Source organism: Grus americana, unplaced genomic scaffold (genome assembly GCF_028858705.1).
Source record: "Grus americana isolate bGruAme1 unplaced genomic scaffold, bGruAme1.mat H_17, whole genome shotgun sequence".
NCBI classification, from domain to species: Eukaryota; Metazoa; Chordata; class Aves; order Gruiformes; family Gruidae; genus Grus; species Grus americana.
Genome location: NW_026561335.1, coordinates 60,012 through 87,918, shown reverse-complemented (window position 1 = coordinate 87,918; position 27,907 = coordinate 60,012). Strand labels below are relative to the sequence as shown.

The 27,907-nt window shown below is 51.7% G+C and overlaps 1 long non-coding RNA gene and 1 pseudogene across 1 annotated transcript; one reads left to right on the top strand and one right to left on the bottom strand.

Moving 5' to 3' along the window:
- Nucleotides 1-4,726: 4,726 nt before the first annotated feature.
- LOC129200232 (RNA-binding protein Raly-like) lies at nt 4,727-25,733 on the top strand (annotated as a pseudogene).
- On the bottom strand, nt 11,455-16,756 carry LOC129200233 (uncharacterized). Its single transcript, XR_008574832.1, has 3 exons — nt 16,642-16,756; nt 15,186-15,311; nt 11,455-11,791 (listed from the first exon to the last, which is right to left on the bottom strand). It is a non-coding gene; the product is annotated as an uncharacterized LOC129200233 (long non-coding RNA).
- Nucleotides 25,734-27,907: the final 2,174 nt, after the last annotated feature.

Sequence of the window (27,907 nt, the reverse complement as noted above, 5' to 3'; positions counted from 1 at the left end):
ACAGTAGAAGAGCACTTTGCACGGGGTTTTTTGAACTCTTTTATAAGCTGCTAATGAGAGCACGCAGGCTGCTTGTTAAATGGAGGACATCACTAATGGTGCCTGAAATCTTAGAGCAATGCCGTGCTGGAAGCCCAGAGTTCCAGCTCCCCAGCCTCGGACAACGCTCCCTGCCTGGGCGGGGACAGCAGTCAGTGGGCAGATGGCACTGGGAGAGCATCCCATCCGCAGAGACGTCAGGTCCTTGTTGGCTTCCTCCAAAGTCTTACCCAGCGGGTGGCCGTCACCTTGCCTGACCTTGAGTTTGCCATCTGGTGGCCCCATCCCATCTCTCATCAGCCACAGGCACGTCTCCTGCGCAGACCTGCAGTGTCCTGAGATGGCCCCGAAGCCGCTGGGGCTTCCACCAGGGAGCCAAGGGAAAGGCTCTGCTGAGGAAGATGTACACTGAGCTCCCCGCTCCATCACTGGTCCTTGCAATGGGTGGTGAAAGTGAGTTCTCCCATCTCCAGCTCCTACAGTCACAGGCTTTGTCGGGTTGGGGGGACCCAGCATCCAGGGTGGGGAGGAGAGGAGACAGGCAGGGGACAAGCGCACACTGGTCCAACTGCAGGAAGCGTGGGGGAAGGTCCCAGGAGCCAGACAAGGAGGGTGCAAGGTGGGATTGGGGGAGCAGGGACCTGGGAGAGGTTCCCCTACACCCCCCCACCTCCGTGGCAGCCAAGGTCATACCTTGGGAGATGCCTTAGGAGACAGATGTCCTTCTCCAAATGAAGATCCATCTGGTACCTTAGTGCCCATCTGAGAAACACCTCATCTTCATCCAGCTCTTTTATTTTTAAAGCAAACCCACAAAGTGGAGGATCCATTGACAGCAGCAGAGCTTGCTCATGTTACACCTGCTGAGAGGGGGCAGCCCACTAGATTTGGGGGAAAAAAAAACCCATGTGTTTTATGCCCTCACACACCTCCATCCTACCCGAATCCTCCAGCCAGCCCTTTCTATTCCCATGCACAGAGGCAGCTTAACCTACATCCCTCCTCCAGAGGCTTAAGGAGCTCAGCACCCTGATGTAATTGGTGTTTGCAGCTGCAACCAGCTGGTCAGAGATTCAGCAATTGTAAATAACACATTTCTGGGCTTGTAAGAACTTGGGAAGGGTTTGGGCAAACAACAGCCTGGTGCGTCCCTAAGCTGGGGCTTGCGGTAGCAGCAGTAGAACTCTTCAGAGATGGGGTAGGAAAACAGAGGCGGGGTATATTTTATTTGAGAAGTGCTATATTTTATGTTGAGAAAGACAGAATTCCTCCCACCTGGCACCAGGCCAGACCTGGAAATGATATGGCCAGATTTGACCAACCTACTCGCTCTTCGTGGTGAAGTGTGTGGACAAGGTGACATGAGTGATGTCTGCTTTGACTTCAGGAAGGCTTTTGACATGATTTCCCACAGCGTCGTGGCATCTAGTTGGGCAGTCCAGATGGTTGGCCTCCAAGACCAGTGCAAGCTGGATGGTGGGGCTCCAAAGGGCTCGTACTCTGCCCGGAGGCCAGTTGATAGAGGAGTTCCTCTGAGGATGGGGGATGGGGGAAAGGAGGGCCATAGGTAGGTAGCAAAATGGCTAGGAGACTTGCATCAACTCTGGCAGATAAGCAAGGATGGAAAAGTGGGAGTGCATCAAGAGGGGAAGCAGCTGAGTGGAGCCAAGAATGTCCATGTAACATGGTCTAGTATGAGCGAGAGAGGTGCCAGAGCAGATTTGCTCTGGAACAAATATACGGGCATCAGGAACTGGAAACTCCAGGACTCAGCAAGTGTAAAGCTGCATGTTGAAGTCTTTGTCCTGCAACATTGCTGAAACCCCAGGGCAGGGAGAGCCATGGGTTCACAAGGGGTCAGACAGGTCCTTGGGTAGCAAGACTATCCAGGGCTACCTGGATACAGGTACCCTACGCGTGTGCAGGCTCTCTGAAGGTCCCATACAGCCTCAGCTGATCCTGGAGAGTTTAGGATGGAGACTTCCTGGGGACTGGCCATCCTGGAGCAGCCTCCAGCCAGGCTTTTTTGGAGATACTCATGATTTCTGAGAAGTGACTCTGTGAGGCTCAAGCTGGGTACCCAGAGTGACTGAACGGCTGGAAACAGCCTTCGCTCTTCCTCCACTTCTGCACCAGGAATGGGGACAGGTTCCTTTGTGAACCTCTTCCAGACTGCACTGCAAAAAATATATTAAAAAAGATAGCATTAAGCAAGTGTTATATATGGGTTGGAACTTTGAGCAACCTGAAGAGGTTGGGCACCACTTGCCAAAGATGCGAGGATTTAATTCACTTAGATGCCTTTAAAAGTCCTGTCCTTTGGTTATTTTTTCCAGTGTTTTTAGGAACATTGTGTCTGCCAGGAATGGTTTTTAAAATAGTAAAACAAAAGTCTCTGGCTCTTTTAATCTGTAAGGTGAAAGGGAAAATATAACAAGCCAGACTCAGACAAAGTCTACTTTTTTTTTTATTGGCTTTAGCAGGGACATCATTTCCAGCCTCAGTGGTAGGTTAATAGAGTCAGGGGGGTTAGAGCCACACGAGATTTATTGTGCCATCGCATCCTCCCACTCCGCGCAGAGCATCAGCCTTGCCAGGTACCTCCAATGCTCTGGGCTTTAAATGATGAAAGAATCGAGTGTCCAGTCCTTTGTGCTCTGAAAATTAAAAAGTCAGAGGTCTGGACATCACAGCTTGTCCGTTCAGAGCTCATTGATTACAATCGGTGTTAAAACACTCCATGTCTTCCCGGATCAGGCTGCAAGCACCATCTGCACGTGGGGCTGGACGAGTCTCCTCTGTTGTCTCTTTACCTCGATGCTGGACTGACCTTTCAAATCCTGGAGCTGCTGGTGGTGAGCCCTAACACATTGATGCTTGTCTGTGCGGGCAGAAGTACTCTCAGGCAAAATGGGACTACGGGCAGAAGCAGCCACCCCAGGTGTCCTGAGGGGCTGGTAGCTGAGCAGCCTCCATCAGAAGACCATTCATCACAGGAAGCCAAAATGGGGCTCACCTGGCAAGGCGGTGAGATAGGTATAATGAAGTTATCCCCCTAACAGGTTTAGGTGGACATAGGAGCAACCAGAGATTTCGTGTCCTGTGTGGAAGCTCTGTTCAGGAGAAGACAGGGAAGAAGGAGGACTTGGCTTCTTTGAAAGTCTTGGGTGCAACTGCAAAAGGCATGTCAGGAAATGTTGGAGCTTTTGCCCAGGCCTCTTCCTGTCTAGTGAGGAGTGGAGGAAAGACTAGCTGTGTGGTTTAGGGCTTGGTGAAGCCAGAGCATCGGCACACTCAGGCAGGCTGGGCTGCAGGCCAGAGGAGCCTGCCAGGGCTTGGCGACCAGCGTGCCCAGGTCCACAGGAGCTGCACCCATGCACCAGGCAGCTGCCACCACGGCCCCGTGGGCCAGGCTGCTCAGACAGACCTGGGCTTTGAGCCCAGAGAGCCAAAGCCCCAGAGCCAGGCGGTACTGTAGCTCTGCCCAGCGCCAAGGCAGACGCTGGGGACACCGTGGACCTGAGCAGCAGTGCATCCCCCTGTGCCAGGCAGTAGGCTCAGTGACCGCCTGGGGTCGGGGACACCCCGGTGGCATTGCCCCGGGTGCGGGCAGTACCTGCGGGTGCTGCTGGAAGGGGCTGGGGTAGAGCAGCACCTCAACGTGCGTCATAAAATACCGTCCACAGCTCTGAGCTGACTTTCCCAGGTAACAACCACGCACGATGTACGCAGCGTACAGTAGCAATCCCGAAGCATCCCCTCTGTTTCTGGAAGATGAAAATCAAACTGATATCTTTGGACAGCTGTAATTTTTGCTGCAGAAATGTGAGCAGCCAGCCTGATCAGCAGCCAGAGTAGCTTTAATTTCACACAATTTCCAGCCCCGTCTCTTGGTCCTCTTAGTCCTCAGAGGTGAAGCCAGTTCTCAGGGGCTGCCCATGAAATACCCCAGACAGGAAGCTTGGAGGATCACGTCTTGCAGCTATGGGAAGTGGTTGGAGTGGCTTCCAGCTGATGGCTTAGTGATTCCCAAGCTAACAGTGACACCTCCTGTTAGCACAAAATTCAGCTCAAAGCCCAGCGTGGAAATGCGCAGGCAGGCAGCAGAGTGCAGATTTCACACAGGGGTACGTGGGCTGCTTCGCCACTTAAATATCTTCGTTTGCATCCAGAAAACTCAAGTTTTCTTCTGGTTGCAAGCGCGGATCCGTGGGTACGAGTCTGTCCCTGTGCATGGTGAGAGCTGGCCTGTGCTGGGAGGTGCTCAGCAGGGGAAAGCCCGGGAAGGTGGGCATGAACAAAGGTGCTGAATGCAAACTGCGGTAAAAAGAGCAGCCCTTTGAATTGTAATTCGGTATAGAAAGGTAAAAGCTTTCGTATAATAGTAGTAAAGCTTTTACTTAGATGTAAAATTTATTTAAATCTTGTTTTGTCCCCTAAGAGCAACCAGCGTACACCCAGAGTGTCAGCCTGATAATTCAGTTTCCAGCAAGAGTTTTGTGCTGGCTGTGACAGTCGCCTCCCCAACGCACAGGGCTCTCTGGAGATGGGATCACCCCAGCTGCGACTAGTACAGGTTGAGGAGCTGGTTCCCTCACTCCAGGCTTGCTGGGAGACTTCTCCCCCACCCCTTTTTCTAAGGGCAATTCCCTTGCACACCTTCCTGACTCCCGATTTGTTCATTCAGGTGTTCAAGATGTCATTGAAGGTGCAGACGAGCAACATCACGAATAAGAATGACCCAAGTCCATCAACTCCAGAGTCTTCATTGGCAATCTCAACACAGCCATGGTCAAGAAGTCAGATGTGGAGACCATTTTCTCCAAGTACGGCCGAGTGGTGGGCTGCTCCGTTCACAAGGGCTACGCCTTCGTACAGTACTCCAACGAGAGGCACGCGCGTGCCGCTGTCCTGGGTGAGAACGGGCGTGTGCTTGCTGGCCAGACACTGGGTAAGTAATTTCTTCAGCCGTTTTGGGCGTCCAGGTGCAAAACAAGTTGGTTGCTCCCTAGGGGATCGTCAAAGGCTGCCCAGTCCAAGGTCAAACTGGGACATCGATCTGCAGATCAGGGTCAGGTCCCATGACGGTGAGCAGGTCAGACACAGCCCAGTGATGACCGAGCAGGTCCACAGTGACAAGGCAGGTCTGGGGCCAGGCTGGGAAGTCAGCCAGGATCAGCAGGGTCCATGGCCAGGCGTAGGCATGGCTGTGACAGAGCCGGAGACCGGCCCTCCTACACCACAGCTCGGGTAGGGGCTGAAGGCTCCCAGGTCCCGTGCGGGTAGGGGTCAGAAGATAGGCTGGCCAGGCATATTAGTACCCTCAGGGCTGTGACAGTGTGGCCCAAAAACTCCTGTTACGGGCTGTGACTGTAGAAGCTAAAACACAGTTCTGAATCATCCCATGTCCTTGTCCTTGATCTGGTGGGGAAGAGCAAAGGTGGGAGAAGACATTGCCTGGTTCCCTTTCTGGACCAGGCCTTACCCTTTGCCTGTCAAGAGAGGTGATGATAGTCTAACTAACTCAGACTAGCTCAGACTAACTTTAGTCAGCTGATGTTAAATGAGATAACTCCCACCCCGGACACATGGAAGTCTCTTGTCTGCGCTGCTGTGTGATAAGAAATAACAAACAAAACCACCCCAGCTGCTCCCAGCTGCATCCTTATTTTGCAGATTGCACATGCTGAGAAGGTCTCGTCACTAGACCTAAGCTGAGAATTGGAACCGGAGACAGTATTTTAAATGAAAAATTGATATTTCCAAGCCTGCTGCAGGCAGTGGTCACTGGGTACCCGGGAAAGTGATTTGCAGCCCATTCCCACCCGGCTTCTGGCACAGCACTCTGAAATAAAAAGTTGCATGCTAGAGCTGATCTTTAAGACAGCATGCTGTTTCCATCCGTGGTTTATTCAAATACCAGAAGCTTCTTTTCACTTCTGTTATGGTCCAGAGAGCAGAGCTGCAGACCGAGGCGAGGGACAGTGTGCCAGGGATGCTTCCAGCCCAGGCATTGCCCACATGTGCAGAGTCCGTAGATATGACAAAGAGGGCCTTGGGGAGCAAAGGAGCTCATTGTGATGCTCCAGACAGATACAGGAGATGCAGCTAAGAGACAGGCAACACTTACCCGCTTAGCTGAAGAGAGAGATGAAAGGTCTACCATGATAGGAACCTCTTACTCTCCTCTCAGTGCTGGTCCCAGAGGTCTGGCATGCGAACAAGAGAAAAGGGCTGTTTTATAGCTGGGAGTCCTATCCGTGTAGTGGGCACAGTGCAAACTCAGGTCCCTCATCTGCCTTCCCTTCATGGTCTAGTCTTACCACCAAAGAGTTCAGCAGGCTTTCCTTTGCTGTTCATGAACCAGTATAAACATGGGGATGCTCCCCTTTCAGGAGAATCCAGCAGAGAAGAGAAGCTGAACAATGTGGTTAGAAAATGTCTTTGCACAACACAGAAAGTCCCCCCCTAAAAAAGAGGAGGTGATGGCCACATAGAAATGTGGAGAGGAGGGATGGGATGGGATGGGCAGGGGACATGGCAGACATACTGCTGAAGAGACTGTCCCTGCTTCTGGTCATGGGCAGCAAGTTGGAGGGGTCCTCTGAGGTGATGATAAAACCAGATGATGATGCTGCCAGGCGGGCAGCAGGGAGTTAGGCAGCTCCAGCCAGTACCTTCAGCAGGGTGCAACCACGCGGTCCCGTGGAAGAGCTGCAAACCATGACCGCCAGGCAAAGGGCTGTGTTTGGCATGGCCGGAGCTGATGGGGAACCACCACCCGCGTGGTGGGGCAGCATGGCTCAAGGCAGTGCCCGGTGTAGGGGCAAAGTGCCCCCAACCTGCCGAGGGGCAGCAGCTTGCTGACAGTGCAAGGCCACTTGTACCCGGTGCGAGCAGGTGGTGGCTCAGCAGGACGGCATCCCTGTCCGAATCCAGAGCTGCTCCTGCACGTCATTACTTGCTGTGACGACTCAGGTGCAGCAGCCCCGCGTGGCGCAGTTCCAGTGAGACTGCCTTTCCTGGCTCAGCTGCTCGGATGGGAAGAGAAGTTGCACCAGCATTTGAGAGGTGTTGTCAGGAAGCATCATTGTTTTGCGTGTGCCGTGAGTGCTGTGCTGGACTCGTCGGAGTGGGCACGCTCTCTGAGGATCTCATATCTCCCCCAGCATCCATCAAGGCTCTTGCAAGACCTTCTAATACGTCATAGAAAAGCTGGTGCTTGCAGTAACCCTTAAGTCAGTGACTCCCGCTCTCGGTAGCACTTGCCCCCCCCGGAGCACAGCTGGCTGCGCTGCCATGGGACAGTTACACATGCTGGTGGTGGCAGGGGGGTTCAGCCCTCCGTCTGCTCCTGAGTGCCAGTGATGATCTGCAGGTGACATTTTCCAGCACGTACCATAATGAATAAGCAAAGCAGCAGCATCTTGCTAGTTCGCATCTCCCAGCTAAGGTCAGCTCTTAAGCTAAGTGGTCTAATAGCATTTCTGCCTTTTTTTTTCTTTTTTCTTCTTCTTCCTTTGTCACCAGATATGCAGAAAAATCAAACTTGCTTTTAAACTGATCGGCACGATACGGAATGCATCACAAAACAGAGGTGTTTGAAACCGTGGCTGTAGCCCATCCTGTGCTGGGACGTGGACTGCTCTGCCAGGCAGGCCCTGGCAACCTCTGCGCTTTCTCCAGAGGCTCCCAGACATCCCAGTCATTGCAGGAAGCAGTTACCATTCCAGCAAGGGAGCTCTGCACTGGAAGCTGGATCCACACCATAACCTGACCCTACCATCTTGGCTAGATGTAGTACAACCTCCCCATTTACCGTGGGCAAAGGTGCCTGGGTATGAGCAGGAGGGATAGATACTCCCTTGGGGTGGGCAGATGGATTCAGCGATGCAGAGGAGGGAGCAAGAGTGGGAATGAGATGCTGGTGTGCATGCTGAGCTCTCATCTCTCCTTGTTCACAATCAAGGGAATCCTGAGGGATCTGACTGCTCATCACCACTATAGGTGAAAGGATAAGTTTCCTGGTCTGTCTGCATGCACCGATGAAGGCTCCGCAGTGCTGTTTCTAGCAGTGCATACCAGCTAATTGAGCTAATTGTTGTCATTATCCACCACTGGGCTTTCAGCGCATCTCCCTTGACTGGTGTTAATCAGCATGGTGCTGTCATTAACTCTCCAGTTTGCGAGAGAAGTGACTGGCAGCTGGCAAGATGCACCCTGACAGCAAAAAGGGTTCAGGACAAGGGAGCTGGAGCGGAGCAGGGATGTGTTCTGGGATGCACCAGAGCATTTAGTGCTCTCTTCCTTTACAGCAAACAGCATTGCCAGAAGCATTGCATTGCTCGGCAGACTCAGAAAGGCAACCGAGTGCATTAAGTTTACACTGGCAGCAGTTGTCCACCGACCTGTCCTATGGCCGTGCACATCCTTGCTAGTGTTCAGGCTCAACAGTTTTCTGCATTCCCCTTTGCAGTTGAGTATGGGAGGACGGAGGGTGAAAGGCAGCAAAGAAAACACACGCTCTGATCTGAATGTGCCTCCAGAGGAACAGTCAATGTGCTGGCCGAGCAACACCCTAACACCACACTCGTTATGCAAGCTTATAAATAGGCCAAGCTCCAGCTTCAGCAGGAATGATGTCTCTTGCTAGAGCCTAAAAGGCAGTCCGAGGAATGGCAGAGCAAGACATGTGGGTGGTGGGAGCATATCCGTGCTCCTCCGGAGCCGTGTCCCAGGTGTGCAGCCTGTACTTCTCCTGCTCAGGTTGTTTCAGCAGTGCTGCAGCTTTCGTGTGTTCCTGAAGATGATTTTCGTGGTTAGTAATGAAGTCAGCAGACTGTTTGGATCACTTTGCAAGCTCTTTATTTTGATGGTGAGCACACCAGCCTGACCACATTTCTCCATAAAGTCCCTTCATGCAGCATGAAAAAAGCAAGAACTAGTAAGCTTAAACCTGCTGAGTTTCATGGCATATCTCCTCAGTCTTGAAGAGGTGAGAACTTCAGTACCCCAGTTTGCAGTCGCAGATGCATGAACCCTGAGCCCCAGATGGAGACCTTCAAATCCACCTGTGTAACTCGTGCCACCAGCTTAGCACAGGGACCTGTCCCAGGGCTGGGGGGCAGCCCGTGTCCAGCCCTGTGCAGACAGTGCTTTTGGTCTACGTAAGGAAATCCTGTCTTCCTTGGCTTGGATCTGGCAGGCCCGGAGGTCTGACACCTACTTAGACAGAAAGGACCTGAAGAACAGAAAAAGTTTAGGGCTGACCGGAGAAGCCAGAAGGGAATTTGCTCACTCCTGAGTCAAGAAACGAAGAGGAGGTGAGGCCTCGTGCTCACAGTAGCTCACCTCCTGCAGTTCTGGGGCCACGTTCAGCGTTAGATTGCCAGGCTCTCGGCAGCCTCCATGAAATTGGCTGTATCACTTTATTCTCACATCAGAAGCACATTTGGCACCGAGGCCAAGGAGAGAAATTTCCTCAGCGGATTAGAAGAGCTCGTTCTCACCTCCCCTGGTAGAAGATGCTCCTCCGAGATCAGCCGGGGTGGCTGCAGGCGTGTGCCTGCACCCCGTGCAGCTTTTAACGCAGCCCGGTCCACAGCGATGGGAGGCTGGCTCATGCTTAGCCTTCATTTTTATTCTAGAAGGAGCAAGGGATAAATTGTTAGCAGTTAGCAGCGTGCAGCAGTTTCATATACTGTCTGTGCCTTATCGTAACAGCACCGCGTTCTCCTGAGAAGCCTGTCCTGAATCTGGGGGGGGGTGGTTAGACCATGGGCAGGGCATTGACTTCAAAATGGTTAGTGGCTTTGTAAAGGAAAAGGAAGAGGCTTGCAAGTGCAAGAGTATAGTTGCCTTCTTGTGGAGGTCCAGCAGGGCCCCAGACACGCTGGAAGCAGGTGGAGGTGTGGTGGGAGGTATGGAGGAGTTTGTTTCTGCTGATGGCAGGGCTGTGCACAGCCTCCCTCGCTCCATGGTCGGATACGGCTGCCGGTGAGCGTGGATGTGCTGTGTCGCAGCTACGTGTCTGTTCGTTGCAGATATCAACATGGCCGGGGAACCTAAACCTAACAGACCTAAAGGCCTGAAGAGAGCAGCCTCCGCGTTGTACAGGTAGGTCTCCACCTCTCCACCTCCCTGCGGCGAGGTCTCGGGGCTGGTATTTGCCTTCCATCTGGGGCCGATTTTCATACCCCCAGGCTACTGCCCCGAGCTCCCTGGCCCCTGCCCCAGGCAGCCCTGGGCCGCTGCTGCACGTTCAGATCTTCTCCTCCCATGGGCTTCTTGGCATTCGCGATGCCCCTGAGTGCTAGGCTGCAGGGAGCAGAGCAAGAGGCGTCAGTGGCAGACCGAAGGTTGGCCGATGCCCATGGCGTTGTGGGACTCCGCCTGGGCACGGTCCAACCTGTGAACAGTGTTGGACCTGGAGATCGTTGGAGAAAAGCAGGTAGTACCTGCTTTAACCACATCGGAGGTCTTGAAAGAGGTGTAACCAAAGAGCGCTCCCCTCCAGCCCCAGCTCCTCCAGCTGGGGAGTAGGAGTGGGGCACAGTGGTGTATGTTGGGTGTTGGGGGAGAACAGGGAAAATTTAGGGAAAGACACTGGAGAAAAGGGCAAGAGAAAAATGACAGGGAAAGGGAGAGAAGAAGGAAGAAAGTGGGAAGCCCTTGGGGCAACGGATGGAGGTGATCCAAGGAGGAGGCTGGGGGAATCCCCAGGGGAGCCTGTGGTGCAGAGCAGTGACCAAGGGATCAAGGGAACGGGAGGGACAGGTGGGACATGGAGTAGGTCTGTGGGAGATGCAGGGTGTCACAGATGGCACTGTCGCCAGCTCTAGAGACTTTATCAAGATTTTCACAGGAAGCGAAGATTTTAATTTAAGCCCCAGAGTCTGGAGTCATGGGAATATGGGAGAAACTCATTAAGATCTTGCTCCTGAGGTTGCAAAAGGGAAAACTTGAAAAGGTATTCAGAGAGTACCCTGCAGGTTTCAAGAACCCCCCAAACAAATAACAAGATCCCAAAATGTGTTTTATTTATAAATTCTCATTATTTTTATGCCAATCTCATGGTATGGAGACTGGGGCACTGAGTCAGGATTTGGAGGGTGTGATGTTGGGAAGAACAAACTAAAGTCAGTATCAGGATTATAGGTGGGTGTAATAAAAAAAGGAAATCACAAGAGAACTGTAGATTTTTCTACCAAAAGAAAAAAAAAAGTGAGAGGGATGAAGAGAAGTGAAAAAACCCATGATGCAGACTCAGCCACGCAGTCCAACACCAGTGTGGTACAAAGTGGCAAACCTCAGTGGTGGCAACGCTCTTCTGGCATAGGCAAACCCACCAGAGCTTCAGCAACCCTCCCACCACCACCCCCAAGGCATCTGTGGAGACCTTCCCCAAGTCTCTCAGCCGAGCTCTTCCTTTGCAGCTCTCACCAGGCAAATTATTCCTCCCGCCTTGGGCCAGCTTGGCCCTTCACCAGAACCTGGCCCTCAGGGTTCACAGGGGACGCCAGTCGAGGAGAAGCGGTCTGTCTGTGCATTACCCACGCTGATGTATGGAAACAGAGATGACACAAATCTTTCTGTTTAGCTGCACGTATAGTACTTACGTGGTGCTGGTAGCCATAATGCTAATCAATTCATTCCATACATCTTGCAATAAAGAGCATTTCACTTATTCTTTGTCCGTGCCTTGACCACTAATCCATTTCTGTTGAAATGACCAATATTTCACACTTCCAGGCTGTAGATGAAGAGAGAGCGAATGAGAGACGTTTGCTTCCTCCCACAAATATGGATATGCTAAAATATGGGCCAGAGAACTACACTGCTCTGAGCTTCAGCAATATTTCATCCCAGATTGGTGACGGATTTAAACTTTGCCATCTGGACTAGCAGAAATTACGATATCTCGCAGAAAGCAGGGAATCCAGGTTTGCAGTGAGCTGTGGTTATAGCTTCCCTAACCATCATAAATTTTTCTAAATGTTAGACTTCAAAAATCACAGCACTGTAATTTATAGAAATGCTGTGTTAAACACATAAGATTTTTTTTCAAAGGTTGGGTTTTTACTTCGTCTCACTCCAAGTCTGTATGAGAGGGTCAAGGGGAAGGGAAGGGGAAGGCAAATCTCATTTTGGACATAGAGGAAGCAACAGTCTTGACAGTCTTACTTGATTCCCCAGCCCAGGGGGGTATCTGGGTGTTTAATAGAAGTCCTTTGGGATACAGCCTCCCATCTACCACCAATAGGTAAAACATACGCCCAGGTTCATGCCATCGTAAATTTTCTCAGGTCTCTCCACAAGAGGGACCTTCAGTTAATATAAAACCTTGCTGTCACCACTGCTCTCCCCCAATCTCTCTGGATCTTCGGGGCCTCCCTCCCTCTGCCTCCGGCATTCGCCAGCGCATCCCTTTGCACGTGGGATGTCCCTTGGGTGCTCCTGCCTGGTACCTCGGCCACCGCTGCTGAACGCGGACGTGCCTGGACATACTGCAAATGAGTTAGTGAGGATGGCTGGAAAATGAATTTGTGTGATGACCACGTCCCCCAGGTATTCACATACTGTGTCTCAGAATGGTTTGCCTTCTGGCAATACTTTTTCTGCCTGCACAGCAAATGTCTGGACGGGATTTCCTGGGGCATTTGGGGCCACGTTCAGGTCAGTGCCAGTGATGCTGCTGTGCTGTGAGTTGGCTCTGCCCCAGGGCAGTGGGGTCTGTCACTGCTGCACTTGACCTTTGGAGGCACAAATCTGTGCCCTTCACTGTAATGCCGGTGCTAATGTTGCTCTGTAGCCGAAAGGACAGCGAGGACAACCGAAACAAAAACTGCAAGAGTACCCAGTGTCTGGCAGCTCAGTGGCCCAAGGAACCGGCTCTGAATTGGTGACAGAAACAAACCACCACTGACTTATTTTCACAGTCTACAGATGCAAGTGGATGATGTCCTTCCAGCTCAGCTGGCATCCGCATCCCTTGTTATACCCACTATGTCCCTGCTGAAAGCTGGTGTCAGCCCATCTCCAAACAGATCCACTCCTCCCACGTCTCAGCAGCGGTGCTGGGAGCAATGACACCCCGGCAAGCCCTGGTGCCAAATCCACAAGGACAGCGCTGAGAAACACCCGCAGGGCAGAGGAGGAGGCGAGCAGTGGTACCCAAACCCAGCAGACCCAACACTGGCAATAAGGATGTGCACGCTGTCCCAGCCTACAGCAGCCCCGGCATCTCGGAAATGCCGGGCTCCCTTCCCACGTTCCTCTCCCAGCTTCCCGCTACCTTGGCTACTTGCAGGAGGAAGGAATCTCACATCGGATACACAAGATCTTAAAAGCTCACTATTTGATCAATGCCAGATTTTCCAAGTAGTTTTCCAGTGGGTATTATTTCTACCGCTGCAATAATGAAGGTTGTGCAACCATTAGAAGGATGCAGGCTGAGCACAATGTCTCACTTGTGATTATCGGTGCGGGGCTGTCAGGCAGTAATTAAAAGCACAGTCGCTCAAACGTACATTTGTGATTCAGGTACGTGCTCAGAAATGGCACCACAAATGTAATGTAAAGGCAGCGCATATAAACAGTTGCCCTTCAATTATGAATATTTGGGGTTTGAACCTTTGTGAGTCATTACTAGAAGTTTATTTAATTACTAAAGAAAAGCAGAAGAAATGCATCAGGAGGTGGAAGCAGCGTGTTACTTGACACAGCCTTACAGCCTTCTGCTGCTTCTCACTCTGTCCCTGCTTTATTTTTAAAGGGCGCAATGTCACCAACTGATTGAAAAATGGCAAAAATTATTCCCGTACACAAAGGAAGCGCTGCCAGGTCACTGAAAAATGATCCATCGGTCTCAGGAAGGTTTATCCTACGTGCAGTGAAATTTTCAGGCCCACGGTGTCCAGATAAATCACCCACGCTAAGGCGCTCACTTTTTACCGGCTTTTTTCCTGCATTCATGTTGGAAGATGTGCCTTTTGCTCAGCGCCTGACTTCGAAGGACGCTGATAAAAGCATCCAGCCACTGCCACCCTGGCATTATCTGTGAAGCTGTGACCCGACTGCATGTTATAGCAGGGTCATACAGCCACGGGCTTCCAAAAATCCCTTATTTCAGCCTGCTGCCTTCCCTGAGGGCTGTCTCGCGGTCAGCAGGTGTTGAAGGCGTACTGCCAGCGGCTGACATCAGAGCCTTGGCCATCCCGCACCGCACTCAGCCTAAGGGTGGATTCATCTCCTGTCAGTGCAGCCCTTTGTGCTGTCAGGGCGTTTATGTGGGCTCGTTGTCTGGACTCCCTTTATGCTTGCTGGGGAAAAAACCAGTTCTTCACCTGACGGTATTTCAGATGGCTGCCTTTGGATGTGATGTACCGTGACCTGGGACTGCCTCTTTCCCCGCTGGCTTGCATTTCTCTCTTTACATTCCCAGTGTCTGAAGCTAAGTGAGATGAATCCCACTGTTGTGGGGAAGTCAGGATCAGCTCCCCGGGGTGATTATGCCCCTAATTCCTTTTGAAATGGGTGGAAGTGTCTCCTGAGGATTCAGGGCCAGGGTAGGAGTAACACCCCCACCCCCTTGCTTTTCACTCACAAATATTAGTAGATGCTCTTGGACCCATTGCCCTGCAGATCAGGCGTGTTGTAAGGCAACTCCACTGCCTCTGTGAACGAGCAGCAACACAGGGCCAGTAGCAATTTCCACCAGAAAAAACACAAGGCTGCCCAGCTTTGCTCACACATTCATAGAATCATAGAATGATACAACAGTTTGGGTGGGAAGGGACCTCACAGCCCATCCAGTCCCACCCCCTGCCATGGGCAGGGACACCCTCCACCAGCCCAGGGTGCCCAAAGCCCCATCCAACCTGGCCTTGAACCCTGCCAGGGAGCCAGGGGCAGCCACAGCTTCTCTGGGCAACCTGTGCCAGGGCCTCACCACCCTCACAGGGAAGAACTTCTGCCTCACATCTCATCTAAATCTCCCCTCTTTTAGTTTAAAACCATTCCTCCTCATCCTATCACTGCATGAATTCCCGACTGCCAATAGTGCAATAACATTTACGGTGTTTATTGGCCACTTCATATACCAAACTGCTGTTTTGACTAGTTTTGAAAAAGGCTTAGGACTTCACCTGAGGTTTTAGACTTCTCCATCCTTCTCCAGTCCACACCAGGTTGGATCTACAGGTACTTGAGGCCAGGCTTCATCCTGTTGGTGCTGTAGCGGAGCCCTGGAGTGAGGTGGAGGTGCCCAAATGCTGCAGAGAAGGGTTGGTGGTGGAGATGAAGGGTGCTCACCCCATTCGGGGCTTTGCCCCTTGTTTGTAGATGCACGGCTTTGCCCAGGACAGTGCTGGCAGCAGCAGGGCAATGCCCATGCGATGGGGTTGGAGCTGCAGCTCCTCTCCATCCCTGTGTCTCTGGGGAGCCGGCCATGTGTGGAGCCCCCGCTGTCCACAGCTCTACCAACAGGGTTCCCACCAGGGAGCGAAGGCTTGGGAGAAAAGCTGGCTCAGACCAGGAGTGTGACTAGGGCAAGAAGAAAGGAGTGCGGGTATTTCAAAGTTTTGCCAAATGCCCCCAAGCTTTGTATTATTTATGAACAAATGGTCTAGAGCTGCCTCATGGTCTCCAAGCCACAGTGAGCTTCCCAGCAAGAGCAACAGCCCATGGAGGGAGTTTTTGCCGTCAATAAAGACACTGCTTCATCCCATTTGGAGTGCTTGAGCGGCAGGGCTTCTCTTGCCTGTGGGTACAGAGAACATTGGCTCCAGGGCATTGCTGGAGCTAGCCAGAACAGTTCACCTGAGCCTGTCAGGACTGACGAATACTACAAAATTGCAGCAATTTCATTTAAGTTGCATCTAAGTTGGTCCCCGCTCCCCAGACTCAGCCGTCACTTTAAATGCGGAGATCCCCACAAGGTGTTTGCGGACATTTCTCCCCACCCCAGCTTGTAGGTTTTAATCCTCCCGCACATCTTCTTGCTCCACCTTGAGATAACCAGGTTGACACTCTGCTGCCAACATCACCCTGTCCGGTGCGTTCAGCCCCTCCAGTTCTTTCCCCCAGGCTCAGCCCACCTCCCTGCAGACACCCACAGCCGGGATGACACGTGTGCACATCCTGCCAGGTGGAAGGACGGGGGGGTCCCCTGTGGAGGGGGAATAAATCAAGGACCTGGGAGGCTCAGCAGGCAATGAGGGGGTAATAATAATAATACATTGCCCGCACTATTAACCCGTGCCATCCTGACTCTGTCTCTGCAGCGGCTATGACTTCGACTATGACTATTACAGAGACGACTTCTACGACAGGTGAGCAGGGGAGACATCAGCCAAAGGGGTTTTCTGCGGGGTGAGATCTTCCCTCTGCAGCACAGCTCCTGCCATGGGGAGCGCGGTGGGATGCAGGGTGGTCCAGCCCAGCACGGTGGGGTCCACCGGCCAGGCTGTGCCCCTGCTCACCACCAGTGCTGTTTGGGTTCCGGTTGTGGCACCCAATGGCCAGCACAGTGGGGCTGGGGGTGCTGCAGGGCTGCTCAGCACCCCCCCCATCTTTCCCCCCTGCTCCAGGCTCTTTGAGTACCGGGGCCGAGTCTCTCCGGTGCCCAGGGTGGTTCCTGTGAAGCGGCCACGGGTCACCATCCCCCTCGTCCGGCGCGTGAAGGCGACGCTCCCCGTCAAGCTCTTCGCCAGATCGGCTGCCATCGCCAACAGTTCGGCCAAGTTGAAGTGTGAGTATGCGCGTGGGCTGCGGTGGGACGGTGCGGAGACTGGTGTGCACGTGGATCTCCCATCCCCAGGCGTTCACCCACAGGGCCAGATGCTCCCAGGGAAAACCTTAAAAAACCCAAAACATCTGGAACCAACACACCAGGCAAGGGCCTTTCAGAAGCCTGCAGGCTGCGAATGCAGCAGGGGAAGGTGCACGTACAACGTAAGTGTGCCAAAGGCGGGTGTCAGCCTCCACAGGATGCCTGGACGACAGACACAGAGGCTCTTTTGGGTGCATACAACCACCCACAGCCCTCCCCGGCTTTTCCTGCCAGTGCCGTAACAGGCAGCAAGGGCTGGCGGTGGAGGAGGGCGCGTTGCTGCTCCGTGCAAAGCCAGCCCCTCCTCACCTGCCCACCTTGGACGCTCTGCAGGGCACTAAACGCCTTTCTTTACTTCTTTTCTTTTCTTTTTTTTCCTTTCCTTTCCTTTCCTTTCCTTTCCTTTCCTTTCCTTTCCTTTCCTTTCCTTTCCTTTCCTTTCCTTTCCTTTCCTTTCCTTTCCTTTCCTTTCCTTTCCTTTCCTTTCCTTTCCTTTCCTTTCCTTTCCTTTCCTTTCCTTTCCTTTCCTTTCCTTTCCTTTCCTTTCCTTTCCTTTCCTTCCTTCCTTCCTTCCTTCCTTCCTTCCTTCCTTCCTTCCTTCCTTCCTTCCTTCCTTCCTTCCTCCAAGTGAAGTGCAGCGAGCTGCAAACAATCAAAACTGAGCTGACGCAGATCAAATCCAACATTGATGCTCTCCTGGGCCGGCTGGAGCAGATCGCTGAAGAACAGAAGCTGTCCGCAGGTCAGTTGGGTGCACACCGATGCCTCGGGGCTGGTCCAAGAGCAGGTGGAGTGCAGGGACTCACCCGTAGAGCTGGCCTTAAACCATTGCAGCTCAGAGCATCCCCTGGGCTCTGACAATGAAGTGTCGAGACCCAGGTTCCAGGGTGGAATCAAAGGCAAAAATTACCAAAATTCCCCAAATTATGGAATTAGGTTTTTAAATGATGAGATTATTTTTTTTCTTTTGTGGTATAGTTTGTATTTTTTAGTTTGCTTTTTTGTTCTATTATTCTATTCCTATTCTATTCTATCTGCCTCCCACACTCACTCCAGAGACGTGCAGAACGATGACCTGCTCTGCCCTCGCCAGGGTTGCTTTCAGGCAGCTTCCTCAAAATCAGCAGAACTTCCCATTGCAGAAAAAAAACCCCAGCCCCGTTATTTACCTACCAACTGAATTTGGGGGCCCACTGGATTAGTGCCATCGGGCTCCAACCATTGCCTCCCCCAGCCCCTGATGGCTTGGCTCTTGCTCTCCCAGATGTACGGAAGAAGGTGGATGGCAACAAAAGCGAAGTCTCGCAGGAAGACACGGCATCAGAGGCAGAGGTCAACACGGAGGAGCCGCTGAACGGGGACGAGGGTGAGGAAGAGGGTCTCGCACGGGATGACTGTGAAGATGAACTGGTAAGAGAGTTTGGGTAATACATCCCTCCGCCAAAGGAGTTCAGTAATCAACAAGACTTTTACTGGCACTTACTAAATCCCCAGAAAAGTAGTTTTTCCTTCCTCAAAAGAAATTGTTGTGTTTAAGTCCCATGATTGTTCACGGCTTGTTCTTTCAAATTGTTCTGCTGCTTGCAAAAGCTTTGACCTATCAAATGTATGTGGAGCCACAGAAGAAACATATTTGACTCTTGAAATTTGGACCACATTTATCCTTGATTTCACAACTATTAATTAATGGTTATAACTCCCAAGTAATTCTCAGATGGCTTGAAGCACACAGCAGAGACCGGCCATGTTGTATTAACTGCACTTCCCTAACACCACGCGTTTCGTCTGGACAGACACCAAATGGCAGAAACCTAGTTACAAGGTCTGAGCAAGCCACAAGCGCTGTGCCACATCCACAGCGAGGGCAGCGCTCGAGCGCGGCTGGCCTGATGTCATGCACACATCAGCCCCATTCGCGTTAGTCCTGCCCGGAATAAGGACACTCCCAGTGAACAGATTTTGTGCCTAAAAAGCATGGGCGCCCTGTTCTTGGGCACTCTGATGGTAAGGGTGACACAGGGCACTGTGCTGCCACTGCAGCGCTGGCATTTATCCCCAGTTAAGACCCCTCTGAGAACAGGATCAGCTCGAGACCCAGGCAAAGGGCAACAGGGTGCTGGGGTGGAAGGACAGCCCTGCTTGCTGCCTCTTCCGCAGGACTGCAGCCCTGGAAGCTGGGCTGGCTGGCACAGCTCTCCTGCGGAGGCTTAGGGCATGTCTCTGAGCCTGAACCGAGTGCCCCCTGCAACAGCTCCGCTCCTTCCCCACCCTGGCACTGGTGGGAGCAGAAGTGAGGATGATGCTCAGCATCCCTTTCTTCTTCCTCACTCCACCATCACTGAGGTGACCGCACCACATTGCACGCGCACGGCGCTCTTCTTATGGCCAAAAAGCTCCTCTAACTCAAAACACTTCCCAGCTCATTGTACTCTTCTACTCTGCTCGACCTTAGTCATGATGGATGAGGGATGTGAACGGGGTCTTTCAGCTGTTTTGGTTTCTGCGGCCTCATAGCTGAAGTCCGTGACTCCTGCTAAATCTAAGAGATGATTAAGGGGAGAGATCATAACAGATGAAGAAAGGCAACATAAAGAAGAAAAGCAAAAGGTGGCCTCCATCTCTATGTCAATTAGGATAAGGAAGACCAGGTTTGAATTACATCAAGGGAAACAGATGGTAGAAATTAGGGGGAAACTTGCTGATGCTAATGATGATAAAGCAGCGCACAGCCTGTCAACAAAAAAATACGGACTTTTCTGCCATCAGTGGGTTAAGAAACAGAGGGGACAGACATCTGCTGGCAATGATTTAAGAAAAGCTGGTGTTCATTAAGAGTAGGTGAACAAGATGACTATTTCAGCTCCTTTCCATCTCTGTTTTCTGTAACTCCAGTCCTAAAGTGGCATTGAGATCGGAAATATTTTTACTGCCAACATCAGACAGGCTCACATGTGCTCAGCGTGGGGCAGGTTAACGTGTGCAGTTCGTCTGCAAGGATGTTCTCTTAAACACTGCAAGGTGACTCACAGAAGCCGTCCTTTATATTTTGCTCCTGACCTTACAACACTGAACAGTTTTGAAGTCTTTCCAGTTCCTGGGGAGTGACTCATTTATCCCACGTCTCTTTGGCTTACACACATTAGTGTGGCCCTCACCACCTGCTGTCCATGGACATGGTGCCCACATCGGTCCCTAAAAACATTATCTACCCTTGGCTCTGAGGGACAGCAGTGTCGCAGGAGAAAAGTCAGAGGTCACTCAGATCTTACCTAGTAGTTAGTTGATTGAGTTCCAATCAGTAAATTTAGATATGTAAAATATTTAATAAGTACAGTTGGATTGGTGGTCAATACTATTTACTACACACATTAGTACAGGATGCAAAGATTATCATGTAAGCTTATGATACGTATCTTAAATGTTACACGCATGCAAAAAATGTCACTTACCAACCAGTCGATGCCTGGTGTCAGGTAAGGGATCTCTCACTCAAGGGGAGATCCCTGCTGCCCAGCCAGCTGCTATGGACTGAGAGCTCAACAGTCCCTGATGGGTGCAAATATTTATAGTGTAATGTAAAGAGGTTGATTCGTACTCAGATTTTCTGCTGTGTTCGTGCAGTTTCAGCCACTTATCAGCCCAGTCTCCAGCCAAACCATTTTTATTTTTTTTGTTTTGGTCCTGGGTTCTCACTGATTGCCTCAAGCAATAGGATTAACTTGGTGTAGGCTTACTTGCTGAGCATCTGCCTGGACCAAAGTCCAGTTAGTTGAGACAGGAGGAGCACAGCCATCACAAAAGCAAAAGACAATTTATGCAAGGCAGGAACCAGACCTGCCAACACCCGGGCAGTACCCAGCACAGAGGCTTCTCTGCCATGAACCTCTTTCCCCACGGTGACAAGTGAGAAGATCTAATTGGTCTTGGGTTTAGGTCCCACCTATACCCTGTGGACAACTGTAGGATGTCTCCTGGAGACAAGCAGGACCTGAGCATCCCTGTTCAGAGTGGGGTTCACTGAACCAGAGCTCATATGAAAATACTATGGCTTAGCAGAGTGGTGCTTCACAGTGCTTCAGCTGGGTGAGGGGGAGCATTTCAGACCCCACGGGAGTCAGGCACACAATTCCCATTGAAGGTCAATGGGAGCTGGGCAAACACTTCCTCAGAGCCCCACTTCCAGTGCAAAGTTGGCCACCCTGGTTTTGCGCACAAATCTCTGCTTGGCCTTGGTGAAGTTTCCAACATCACTTGGGGAAATCAAGTCCAAAATACACACTGCAGCCCACAGGGAGCAGGACGAAGGGGGCCACCCTCCCAGCATGAGCTTGTGTCCTTTTCAGAGAGGGTGAGCAAGAAAGGAGCTCTGCAGAGGAAGGATAAAGTAGGTAATGCTTCATTCCCACACACTCTGCCATGAGGCTCAGGGACCTGGGAGGCCAAAAGACAGACTGAACCAGTGAAAACCAAGAGAAAAAAGAAGCATTGAGTACCTTGGCCTTTTCCGTGTGCTTTGTCACTAGATCCCTTGGTCCCCTGCCCCATTGAGCAGTGAGCTTACACTTTCCTTAGCGTTCCTTTTGCTGCTAGTGTACCTGCAGCTGCACGTCTGACTCCATCACTGCACTCTCTGTATTCCTCCTGGGTGGCTCAGCTCTGCTTTCCATCTTCTAGATTCTGCCTTTTCATGTAGGAAAAAGCTCGTTTGAGAGCTTGCTGTTCATCCATGCTGGCATCCTGCCACACCTGCCCAACTGTCATCAGAACGGACCATGCTTTGAGACAGGTGTCCTTGAAGATGACCCAAATGCCTTGGCCTCCGGAGCAGTCTCCCATGAGATTTTGCCTAGCAGATCCCTGAACAACCCAAAATCTGCTCTTTTAAGTTCAGGGATTTGATTCTGCTCTTTATCTTGGTCACTTCTCTCAGCTTCACAGTCTCACGGTCACTGCAGCCAAGACTTCTATCCATCTTCACACCTTTGACCAGTTATTCCTTGGTCATCAGTAACAGTCCAGAAAAATGTCCCTCCCTAGTCAGATGGTCAGTCAGATGTGTCAAGAAATTGTTCTTGACACTCTCCAGAAATCTCCTGGGTTGCTTGCACCCAGCCCTGCTGCCGCCCCACCAGATGCCAGGGTGGTTGAAGTCCCCCAGGAATACAAGGGCCTGTGATCAGGTGGCCTCCTCCAGCCATCCAGAGGAGACTTCGTATCAGATGGTCTGCAGCAGATGCCTGCCATGATGTCACCCGTGTTGGTCTGTCCCCTGATCCTCACCCACAAGCTTTCAGCTGACTCATCATCTGTTCCAAGGCAAATCCCTGTGCATCTGGGCTATTCCTTTGCCCAGAGCACATGCCACCTCACCTGGCTTTCCTGAAGAGCCTGTTCCCAGGGCGCTACCTGCTCTGTAATTGCAGAGAAGGACCCTTTGTTCAGTTGCCAGAAGTCATAAGCCTCCAGACTTCCCTGTCTTGGGAGTCTCCATCCACAACTCCTTTGAGCGTAGTCTCCAGCTGTCCCTTCATCACACATCGCAGTCCTGAGGCTTTTCCCCTGTAGGGTCTCTGCAAAGACCCTGTTGGTTTCCCTAATTGTAAAGATCTCTTTATCTCCTGCAGTGCCCTGTAAAGCAGCCTGCTGCTGACACGGTTGGGACTGGGCTCCCTTGCCTTGCCTTTACAGATTCCCTGGCATCCCCTGCAGACATCTCCTGGATCCATTTCCATTTCTAAAACATTTCACCACAACATTTGACCTACGCAGGAGATAAAATACTACTGCTGAGCACATAATTCTTTTAATGACCCTGCATTGCAGAACGGCTCCAGGCAGGGGACCTTCACATGCCGTGCTTTCAAAACCACGGTTGCATGGGGAGCGGTTCACCACTCCGGCACTGTTAGTGATGGCGTGATGGATATTAGTTTGGAGTGATGAATATTATGAGTGTTATCATTCTGGATGATGAGTTTTGTGGCAAACTGGGACCAGTTTCTGTGTTCAACAGCAGAGTCGTTACATCATGCACGATTTACCACTGCGGACTGACTGCACCTTAGCATCATTGGGCAGTTTCAGTAATGCGGGAATGCCTGTTCCCTGGTGCAGGCCATTCCTAGGTCCCAAATTAATTTCTCACAGTGCTACAAGGCATGAGCTGTGCAAGCACACGCAGTAAACTTTATGAAGGTGCTGAGCATGGACTTAACCTGGCCATGCAGAAGTTAGGCATCCAGTCTAAGCATGGCAACTCATGCCACAGGCTCAAGACCTTCCCTGGGACATGCCCAGTGGAGGTGCAGACTCTGGTGAAGCCCAGATCAGACACCTGACTTTACACAAGGGAAGGTGGGCTTACTTTCATCCCAGTCCCTTTGAGGTTCAGCAAGAGCCAAACTTCAAAATCCAAGAGGGAGTCACACATCCCAGGTCTGTTTGGCAGAGCCCTTCCAGAATAAGGAGCCAGAGGCAATTTTTGGTTTCACCTGGGACTGCATCCGCCAGAAACCACAGCCACGGCACCCGCTGTCCCCAGCAGGCGTGCTTTGTAGCTCCTCCACCACACTGAGTGACATGTGAGCTCTCCCACACCGTGGCACCAGCTGGTCACCGCGTGTGAGGTGTCATGGTGTCCAGGCAGGGCAGGAGGGACACGTGGTGATTTACTGTTTCTGATTCCCTTTTCCCTCCAGGAGAACAGCCATTACACAGATGTGGAGGATGCCAGACTACAGTAACCAGGTACAGCTCGCACACGGCTTTTTAGAGGCTGATCCTGAGCAAAAGCTTTCATTCCATGCATGTCAGGCTGGGGGGGCTGCTGCTTCAGAAGATGCTCTTTTCCACTGATCCTCTGTGTTCTCCTAGCACTGAGCCTGGCTGCTCAGCTGGGTCACTGATCAGCCCCTCACTCCCTTTCCTAAATGACAAATCTTTGAGGTTCAAAGAAAACGATGTACATTTTTTCCCCGCCTTCTCTCTCTCCTCTCCTTGCAGCCCATTCAGAACAGCAGTGAGCAACAGTGTGAGGAAAGCACGAGGCTAACCCCTGTCTTGGCACGTTGAGCAAGACAAGCTGAATCAAAGTGCTGCTGTCATCTCTACCTGGCATTCAAAAGGAGAAACACGGCCCGACATCTTCCATCCATCTGTAAAACAAAGACAAAGAAAACTCATCATCCTGGCGAATCCCCACTACCCCGTGCAATGGATTCAGAGCTCTGCAGGCAGCAGAGGCAGGAACCAGACCCTGCACAGTCCGTAACCATCACTGACTGGATAACGGGAGAGCGGTTGGGTCACCTAATGAGTCAGAGATGTTCTAGAGCTTTTTGTAGGAGAGGAGGGAGAACTAAGCCTAACCCAATAAAGACATTTTTTTCCCGTGCTAGGTGAGAGCCAGGGCATTTGCTAACTGGGGGAAAAGTACTGTCTCAGTTTGGACAATTTGTGTTCTCACGCTAAAGGTCATGTTGAGGAAGAGGGTGTGGGGTGAGCTGTCCTCCCAGAGCAGTCACCTCCTGTCAAGTCTCTTTTGCCCCACGAGTTCCCGTGGGTACATGGTCATTTCCAGGGGGAAGGAGTCGGTGCTGGTGCATGTGCTGTGCTCTTTGCAGCTGCTTGAAGAGAGGAAGGGGAAAGGAGGTTGCCTGCAGGCAAGCAAGTGCTCCCAAACAGACGAAACAAAGCAGATGTCATCTTCAATGGTTTGGTCTCCTCGTCCTCCACTGGGAAGCCACTGTGTAAAGGCTGAGCAAGTCTCTGCAGAGGGAGGGGGTGCAAGCATGCGTGGATGAGACCCTTTTCTTGGACCAGCTGCTCCCTGGGAGGGATGTAACCCACCTTCTCCAGCCCAGTGCCAGAGACATCAGTCCCTTCCCAGGGTGCTCACGTCTCCTCTTGCCCCAGCCTCGCTGGGTGTTCACACCAACCCGGCACGGCAGGAGAGCAGCGCAACAGCTCCTGCTCCTGACTGCGAAGGCTGCACTCCATCACCAGCCTGACGGGTCTGTGCAGCATGACAACCTGCCTGAGCGTAACGAGACTGGTATCGGTGAATACCCCGAGCACGATGCATGTGGGCATGCAGGCACCTCTCCTGCCTACCCAAATTGAAGCTGCTGTTGACCCGTCCCACGTCCTGCAAGCAAAGGGCTGCAGCAGCCAGCACACAGCTTGTCGTGGGAACCCCTCACGTCACAACACCCAAGAGGTGTCTCAGCCTTTCTCTTCTTGCTCGTTCCTCCTTCATGGGCTTATCCAGTTTTTCCTGAGTTCGGGGGCAGATGGGACTGAAACTCAGGCAGCACTTCGTTGAGATCAGATGTCTCCTGCCCATCTTCCCCATTCCCCTCCAAAACACACACACGTCAGTGCTTTGAATCCAGAACGGTGTCCACAGCTTCTCCTTGGTCAAACCCTCCCACAAAACGTGTGGCTTCCCAGATGGTATAGAGTGCTCTGAAAGGGGACTCCTGCTTTCTGCTCCAGCGCTCAAAGCCGGACCTCATCTACAGCATCTCTCTTTGAAGGGTGATGGGGAGAACAGGTGCCGGGGGCCATGCTCCCCTCCCCTGAGGGCCAACCCGGAGCAAGCATGGCTCTTGAAGCACAATGTTTTATTTGCATTTCTTAGTTTCAAATAATTCATGAGGGATTTAAAGGGATAACCGTGCTTTCCCCTACCTTTTTCCGGTTCCTGTACAATTTATCCATTGTGTTGTACTGAGCCGTTGTAGAGCTGATTCTAGGCTTTGAGAGATGAGCTGCAGTTTTTGCTATGAACTGACTGTGATGCTGATGTTTGGGAGAAAGGTGACCTTGTACATACAATCCTGTATAATAAAAGAAAGAAATCTAATTTGCTTTCGCTCTCTTCTCTCTCTGTCATACGTGCATAGACACACACGCTTTTTTCCCCCCTCTGTTTCAGACAAGTAAGTCTTCTTTCCCTTCATAAGCTTCAGCTCTGCCCACAGGATTTGCTTTCCCTTACACAAGGAATATCCCACTGGGCTGAGCAAAACATCTGGGGCTTCACAGGGGCTCTGGGACTTTTCCTCTGGAGGCCTGGATGCTCATTTGATACAGGAGAGCAGGGGACAAATCCAGACCTTTCATCTCCAGACTTTGCACTGGTCCATCTCATAACAGAGTGGAAAAACGAGACTGCTGTGCCACTTTGCACAAGCCAATGGTGCTAATAAATGCTCCTTGAGCGCTATGTCTTCTGGCCATCTCCCCAGTCCCTCCTCGGCAGAGCAAAGGTCACACCATGTTGCCAGCTGTGCACATATTCCCTGGAGTAATCATCCAAACCCTGGCACGTTTGGCACCTGAGCTGTGTCTGGAGGGCACCAGTGACCACATGCTGCTACCAGGCTTTCAATGCTTTTTTAAGTTTCCAGTGCTAGAAAGTTGTCTGCTGAGCCTGGCCTGAGCCATCATCCAGCCTTGGAGGGCAAAACTGCCAATTGCATCCGTTCAAGTTCATGGTGAGTCTGGGGATGCTTGAACATCCATCCATCCATCCTGCATCAGTCACCAGTTCACTTCAAGATGAGGAAAGCAGCACGGTTGGACTAACGGATGTATGTCTTTGTGGCTGGGAAAAAGGAGGAAAGATGGGGGAGAAAAAACCAGAAAAAAAATAATAATCAAAATATCTGGCTATCAAGATCAAAATCAGCCCAACCTGAGGTCTGTTGAGCCTTCTACCTTGGCTCTGAGAGCAACCATGGCTCAGCACCTTGGAGGAGGTCAGAATGCTTCCCTGCTCCATCCCCACCCCGAGCCCCTGCCTCACCGGGCAGATGCTGAGCCTGGCTCCGGGCTGGGGCCGGGTAACTGCAGCGTGGTGCAGCTCATCAGCTTTCGGCCATTAGAGCGCGGTCGAGGTCTCCTGGCAAACAACTGGTTTGATTTTGTTAATTATTTTGGGGGAAGAGTGAGGGACCTTGGGAGCTCTTATGCCTGCCCTTGTTTGGTAATTAACTTTGCTCTTGGCTGTAGATGGGGCCTGAACAAAATGAGTTCTGGGCTTTTCATGCTCATCAAGTTCTGTATGTGGCCACCCAGAAAATCTTTGCCTGAATTGGCGAGGGCACAGCAGTGGGTGGGAAACGGAATGTGCACCTCACACCGCCCCTTTCACCTCTTAAGGCCATCAAGCAGCTGTAAAGCTTCCTGCTAACTCCACTGGCTCCATCAAGAGAGGAGCAGAGGGAGAAGAGGTGTCACCGCCTCTGAGCGCTGCTTTCCCGGGGACAGAGAGGGAGGGATGGGGACAGGCCGATGCCCGCTGCAGCAGCACGAGGCACAGCAACAGAGCTTTGGAGAAAGAGGCAGGTGAAAGCACATGGGCTCTAGATGTTTAAAGACTCCAGAGCGTTTATGGTGAACAGGCGCACAGAGCGCAGACAAAGCCATCGGTGCTGTTTAAGTGTGCACCTGATGGCAGTCAGCTCCTGTTCCCTGACTTCCCCATGCCATCTTTCCAAACGTGAACGCACACAAGAGACACAGTGTGGGGTGCTGCATGCTCAGAGCACAGCGCAGCACTTGAACCACAGCCCATCCATCCTCATCCTCAACCCCAGCCCAAACCACGCTCTGCTGTCACAGGCGAACAGACCGCAGTGAATAGCAGAAGCCCCATTACTGGCCTTGTCCCAGTTAACAGGAAGATGTGTGGTCCTCCCCAGGGCATTTTAAATATCCATGACATGAAAAGATCTGTCAGATCTCATCAGCTCTTGAATGAATATAAAGGACTCTCACCCTACATGCACCCAACCTCCTTCTCCAAGATCCAGTGTCCCCACAGAGTTGTTCCCTGTGAACTGTCCCTGCCCTGCTGGGAGGTGGGAAAATGAGGGTTTGGCCAGTCCATTCTCGCCAGCGTTTCCCCCAGGGCAACAGTTAATTCAACATCTGCACGTTCTGAAGAAAATTGACCAACGTAAACCGAGCAACTCAACTGAACATACATGCTGCTTCCATTTCGTGAAGTGGGGAAAAAAATGCTTTTGT